Here is a 7,380-nt window from a genome sequence, read left to right on the forward strand (position 1 = left end):
ACTTAAGCTTCAAGACCCAATATGCCCAGGAAACCTTCCTTTCAACTTCTGAAAGGGTCCTTCTCCCTCTCTGAACTCCTGCCACTCTTATCCATTCATTTCACAGATATTTATTGAGGGTCTACTGTGTGCCAGGCACTCTGGGAGATGATGGGGATACAATAGGAAACAAGCCAAACATGGTTTCTACCCTCATGGAGCTTACATTCTAGTGCAGGAGACAGAAAAACAAAAGTAAACAATTAAGTCAAACATTTACAAGTTATTATAAGTACATATGTAAATGCCAAAAAAAATTAAGGCCGCCAAAACATACATACACCAAATCTGTCCATGACTTTCTATCTTCTCTTTCCAGGAAAGAGCTTGCTTATCCAGGTACATCAAAAAGTTTTTTGTGGCTAAAGGGATGATGAGCCACAGCAGAGTGACACAGATGGGGCTAGAGAGGGAGGCAGGGCTAGACCATACAGGGCTGTGAAGGCCATACCAAGCAGCCAGATTTCATGCTCGAAGCAATGGGAAGTCACTGCAAGATTTCAACCAGAGAGCAACGCGATCTGATCATACTTTAAGACAGTGGTTCTCAACTGGGCAGGAGAGATAAGAGGGCAAGTTTGCCCCCTAGAGCAGTTTTCCCCCATGTTCCCACCCCTGGGAACATTTGACAATTTCTGAAAACACTTTTGATTGTCACAACTAGGGTTGGACTACTTCTGGCCTCTAGTGGGCAGGGGTTAGGGATGCTGCTAAATGGGCAAGACAGCCCCCACAACAAAGAATTATCCTGCCCAAATGACAACAATGCCAAGATTGGGAAACCTGCTTCAAGATGGTTCTGGCTGCCAAGCGGAAAATAGACACTGGGGCTCCAAGACTGAAAGCAGCGAGACCATCTAGAAGGCCATTTAAATCAATTTCACATAACTATTGCATTCATCGATCTGCCTGAACTTCCACTCCATGTGTCCTCAACCTTATATCCTCCCCGATCTGGGGTCTCAGCTTTATTCTGGGTGTCAGCCAGCCAACCAGCCCAACTCAAGTTCCCAAGAAATACCTTTACATTTTAACAGTAGCCTTTTGGAGACAGTGCCATAGCCCAAAAGAAGACCTAGGCTGGCAGAACACCTCACCTTGCCGAGGCCATCTGCACCAGGGGAAAAGGAGGGCTTATACAGAGAGTTCGAAGTGTGCCCTCTTTCCCTATAGTCACAGCCGTGCCCCTGTCATGCCAGTTGCTGCTGGCTCAGAGCTCTCCTCCTCCCTCCCGGACTCTGGGTCTGTACAGGGTTGCAGAAGATCTGGGCACCATGGCATGTGAGATCCTGTGCTCACAGTGCATTTATGAGTATCTACACCAGCATGTAAATCTATCATTTACAATCTCAGCATATAAGTCATCATAGAGTTAAAGGGCTCTCCTCTCACCTCTCCTCCCCCCAATTTAAAGTTGTTTTTAAGATTTAGGAAAGACATGATTGAACTATGGTGACAATGGGAAACTATGTTTGAAGAAACTTCTCCAAGGAGGAGCGGAAGGTACCTCCGCTGGGGCAGGACTGAGCAAGGCAGAAGGGTGGAGGTGGGAGGGTTTGTCTTACTGGCCCTTGTTAGGAATCATTTTTCTTCCACTACTACAGAAGTTTTTAACCTTTGGGAGTGGGAAGGATGTCATGGAGACTTTGAAGAAAGCTATAGAAAATGTCTCTTTGAAAAAAAATGGACAAAATTTGTCTGCAAGTAAGATTTCTATATGCCCTTGAAGCCTATCCATGACCTTATAAACCAATTCAACCAACATGTAAATGTCTAAGGTTCAGTGTATTTCCATTTTAATGGGGGTGGAGGGTAAAAGAAACCCTTAAGCTAAAGGAACTGGAGGTCTAGCCAGGGAAACTACATCCTTCCATCCGTGGGTTGAGGCACATTCTAAAGGGGATGGAAAAGTACATTCTAACTTCTGAAATCTCCCCAAATCCCTGAATTTAGGTACATATAAAACTGTGTTTGGAAAACAAAATAAATAACTGCGTTTAGCAATGGAGAAGCAGCAGAGGGAGGAAGGGCAAATAGGGCTGTTTTGAGGCTACCTAGGAATCAAAAGGCTGCCTGAGATTCAACCCAGTGGGGCTTGCTGGGATCCGGGTGCCAGATATTAAACCCAAAGTATCTGATTTTGTTAAGGGGCCAGTAAAGATTAGACGGACAAAGGCCGAGCCCTGGCGGCTCAAATGAACCTCCTCTGCAAGAGGGAGCGAACTTATAAAGAATTGTAACTGAGCAAAGGGAGGAATCACTGCATTTCATTAAATTTAATAGTGCTCGTTAGGTTCACTTCCAGGGGCTGTGGGACAAGAGACTGAAAGCCAGACTCATCATCAGGGCTGGGGAGCAGCCTCCTTTTCACTTCTCTTTATGTCACTTTTACCCCTTCTCCCAGTCTTGCAAGACTCCACTCCCTAACCCCCAGCACTGAGCGGGAAGCAGCTGCTCCTGCTACCCCAGCCAGCTCCCCAGCCAGCACGACATCCTAGCCACGCAGGCAAGGAGCCCAGGCCTCAAGGACTAATTCTTTCCTGCTGGCTTGTGGAAAGACAGAGACAAAGAGCTTGGGGCAAACCATCTCCGGGTTGGGCAGGCCCCCAGGCTCTGGGCACCCAAGTGGAGGCCCCTCCCGGGGACATGAAAAGTCCAGCTACAATGTCCACAGCCCCTACCAAAGATCCCATCAGTCCTACAGCCCAGCCAGGGGACCATTGTCAATGCTAGCCACTCCCCTGACCTCCTCCTTCTCCTCTTCCCCAGACGTGTCCAATGTCAGAAAAATGGAAAACAAACAAACAGGGCCAGCAGAAAACACATCACCAAACGAATCCGCCTCCCATTGTCCTCTGCGGTTGGCCAGGGCCTAGAGCCAGAGGCCGCTGGTCTGGAAAAGCCCAAACAGCCTCCCTGAGATCGGTCCTGAGCAGAGGCTCCTCCGGGAGCACAGCCTGCCTCGCCTCCTCCTCCGCCCCCTCCTTCTCCCTCTCCTCCTTCTCCATCTTTCTTTTACTTCTGATAGTTCCCTCCTTTTCACTTCTTTTTACGTCACTTTTACCCCTTCCCCCCCATTTTTTCTCTTCCTACATCCATGATAGATTAGGTTCACTAAAAATCAACACGTTGAAGAAATCCTCCAGAGGACGTGAAGCCAATTCATGATGCGAGCCAGCCACATGGCTGCAGTGCTTTAAAGCCATAGGATTCCTGGGGCCTTTGCACCAATTCCGGCCCCTCAGCATCTGATGCAAACAGATTCTTCATCATCTGACCCCATCACGCCTTTCAGATCGCCCTCCCCACCACCTTAGAGACTTCCCTCTGATTGAACCGCATTATTCCCAAAGGACACCACCACCCCCTTCCAACTCCTTGTTCCCTCCACCTGGAAAATCCTCACAGTCTTCACCCAACTCCACTTAGGGAAATTCTATGCATTTTTTTGGGACAAGCTTTAAACCTCCACCAAGCCATCCCCACGCTTCCAGCTGGAATTAATTTGCCTGCTTTAGTCCCTTATTAGAATATTATGTTGGCACCTCCATATTTGGGTATTTACCACATTCTGTCTTATATTCTAATTATTTAGATGAAAATTCCTCTCTCCTACCTAATTGTAAACTTGGAGGCAAAAACCACATCTTAGGCAAAAAACCATGCCCTTTAAAATCCCTGACACATAGTAAGCAAACAATAAACATCAAATTCATGAAAAATTGCATCTATGGTATAAAGAAACATATACAATTAATTCTGTGTATTGTCTTTACTAGGTGGGTGTATCTCATTTATAGTAACTTCATATGCAAATATTTTTGAGGCACTAGGATCCTGAATAGTCTCCCCAAAGTTTGGTATCAGCACTTGCAAAGAGCAGGAGGATGGTATGTTAGACAGTGGCACCTACTGGCGTTGAGCGGCATTACATCTTGGATTTACCCAAGACACACCACCGTATTTCTCAATCAATCCCCGCAGCTTGGAGCAGAGCGAGAGGGGAGAGTGAAGGCAGAAAAGGCCTAGAATGAGTTCCTCTCCCTCCTTAGTGGCTTAGGTTGTTAGAGTGGAGGAACATTGCTGAATCAGGGTCAGGGCCCCTGAGAAGAGCTTGTTCTCCTCAAGTGCCCTGTAGCCTTCTTCAGAATGATTTTGCAGGAATCAAGCAGGGAGCATCAAAGAATCCCAGCTTGGCTGTGATACTCCTCAGCTTTGCTGAGCCAGCTTGGTACATACCTAGGACTCCTCTCCACCTCAGAGGTGGCATGAAGAAGGGAGAGCCTCTTGCCATAAAAGGGAGGCAAATGGTTTTTGGTGGTCTTTTGGTTGTTTTTGTGTGTGTGTGTGCATGGTCCAGGAATCAAACCACAGTCTCCTGATGGAAGGTGGTTCAGTATTCTACCACTGAACCACCTGTGCACCAAAAGGGAAGCAAAATTTTATAAGGATATGAACACTCAGCAACACCTCATAATTGGCAATCATTCTAGCCCCTTCCTTGTTACAGGTTTTCAGCTTTTTCTAAAGGGATTCCCAGTCCTATGGGAACTCTTCTCAGAAAATACAATAAACACTATTCAGGAACTGAGTTTTGCTTTACAGAAATTCACTTGAAGCTGACCTACTTGAAGCTGGTTCATGAACACTTCCAATTTTCCTCCCAAATACCTCCACCTCTATTTTCTTTAACCCAAGATACCTATAGGAATGATATTGGTAGATAAAAAGATTCTCTTCCTTCTCCTCATCTTTTTCTCTCGCGAAGAAACCCAGTAGGGGTCTGGAGGAGGCAGCTTTAAGGAGACAGGCCAGGGAGAGCTAAACAGAGCCACCTCTCAGAAGAGTGAGGAAGTTCATTATGAGTGCCCCAGGCACAACTCTATCTCCTTTGTATCCCCCTCCCTGCCACTCAGAACAACTTTGTTAAGGCTCCCATCAATAACTAAAGTTTTACTGGCAAAAGCTTAATCCTGTCACCCTTTCTCAGAAGATTATTTTGTATTTGGGACCCAAAGAACATAAGGAACAGCTCAAAGGAGTGATTTTCTAACAATGGGATTTTAAGTGCCTGTAATAAAGATCATTGATGAAGAGGGTGGGGACCAGGGACCTGCAAGTGTCTGCACTCAGTGTGCTGCATCCTGGGTCAGATGGGAGCTGCCTATGGACTTCACCCCACATGCCTCGGTCCCTGGCCTCTGATCACTGTTCCTTCTCCCTGTGTTTCCTGACTCTGGTTGCTTTATCCAAGCTGCCACCATGCAATTGTCCAGACATTTGAATCTGGTGTGGAAGGTTTCTGCTATTCATCTCCATCTTCCTGAATCTGAGAGGCCCTGGCCAGAGCTCCCTGCTGGGCCCCCTGCATCTCTGTGGTCTTCCTGCAGCTTGGGGGTGCTGGTCTCTATGCAACCCCTCCTTGGACCACTGAGCTCCAAGTCTTCTGGGGCAGTATGAAGATTCCATAAACAAAGTATCATTTAAGCTGGATTTTGAAGGGCAGTAGTAGTTTTCTAGGTGGTGGGCAGGAGTGAGATGACAGAAAGGAGCCAGAAGTGAGAAACAGCATGGTGTGTGCCAGGCATGGTGTGGCTTGAGTGCAGTATGGTGGGTCAGAGGAGGAACTTGAAATATAGCTGGAAAGAGGGGTTCAGGACTAGCATGGAGGGTCACAATGCCATGCTAAGGAGTTACCCTGCCAGGCCATGGCCCATGGTGAGTGCCTGAACTAAGGCAGTGGCAACAGGCATGGAGAGGAGCGATGGATTTAAGTGAGATTTCAGAAGCACCACTCTCGGGATCTGGTGGCCAGTTAGATGGGGGAGGAGGACAGAGTTGTTAGAGATGCTGGGAAGTCCAGCTGAATCCACTCAGTGGGTTATGGGGCCATTAATCCCAAGAAGGGGGTCACAGAAAGAGGGACAGGTCAGGGGAAAGTGTCAGAAGGAACAGTGAGTTCAGTTTTGGGGGTGGGGGGTAGATAGGCTCAGCTTGAGGTCTTGCAAAATCCCGTTGGAAATATCTATAAGCAGGTAGAAATATGGGACTAGATAGAAAAGAGGGGAAATAGATTTGAAAATTGGATATATAGAATTAGAGCTAGAAGAAAATGATTGCTGAAACCATAATGCCCCCACTATGCACTGACAACCTACTGTGTGCCTTCCACACAAGTAATCAACAGTAACTCTCCAACAACATGAGGGTAGGAATTGTATCTTCCCCATTTTCTAGATGAGGCAGTCAAAGTTCAGAGAGGTGATGAAATTCTGCAAACTCACTCATTGATGGGGCTTAGGACTGTCTGACCACAAAGCCAGTCTTCTTCACACCATCCTTGCCATTCCTGGGTAAGAGTCCCCAAGGAGGTCACGTCACGCCATGGGACAAGTGAAGAGAACCAAGCTAGAAGTCCAGACCTTCCAGCATTCAAGAAGCCAGTGGACGCCATAAGTACTTGGAATCTCAGGTAGGACATGAGATTTTGCTGGTTTGTCCAGAGTGATGCCCCGATGAATCCCAGAGTGATTCCATCAGTGAGTGGAAAAGTATCTGCAAAGCCCCCTTTGGGGAGTGGTGAGAACGGGGAGAAATTCAACTTCCCAAAGTTGAATTCTTGATATTCTTACAAGCAGTGTGGACAACCAAAGCTATAGGCAGAGCCCCCAGTCTTGGGTTTGTTCATATGAAACTTAACCCCACAAAGGATAGGTCAAGTCTACTTAAAATTTAGGCCTAAGAGTCACCCCCAAGAGAGCCTCTTTTGTTGCTCAGATGTGGCCCCTCTCTCCAGCCAACACAACGAGCAGTCTCACCACCCTACCCCTCTCTACGTGGGACATGATTCCCAGGGGTGTGGACCTTCCTGGCAACGTGGGACAGAGATCTTGGAATGAAAGGAGACTCAGCATCAAGGGATTGAGAAAAACCCTAGAATGAGCTGAGACTTAGCATCAAGGGATTGAGAAAACCTTCTCGACCAAAACGGGGAAGAGGGAAATGAGACAAAGTGTCAATGGCTGAGAGATTCCAAACAGAGTCGAGAGGTTATCCTGGAGGTTACTCTTATGCATCAAGTAGATATCATCTTGTTATTCAAGATGTTATGGAGAGGCTGGAGGGAACTGCCTGAAAATGTAGAGCTGTGTTCCAGTAGCCATGTTTCTTGTGGATGATTGAATAATGATACAGCTGTCACAGTGTGACTGTGTGATTGTGAAAACCTTGTGTCTGATGCTCCTTTTATCTACCTTGTCAACAAAGGAGTAGAACATATGGAATAAAAATAAATAATAGGGGGAACAAATGCTAAAATAAATTTAGTTTAAATGCTAGTGA

The sequence above is a fragment of the Tamandua tetradactyla genome, chromosome 5 (assembly GCF_023851605.1).
Source record: "Tamandua tetradactyla isolate mTamTet1 chromosome 5, mTamTet1.pri, whole genome shotgun sequence".
Classification (NCBI taxonomy): domain Eukaryota; kingdom Metazoa; phylum Chordata; class Mammalia; order Pilosa; family Myrmecophagidae; genus Tamandua; species Tamandua tetradactyla.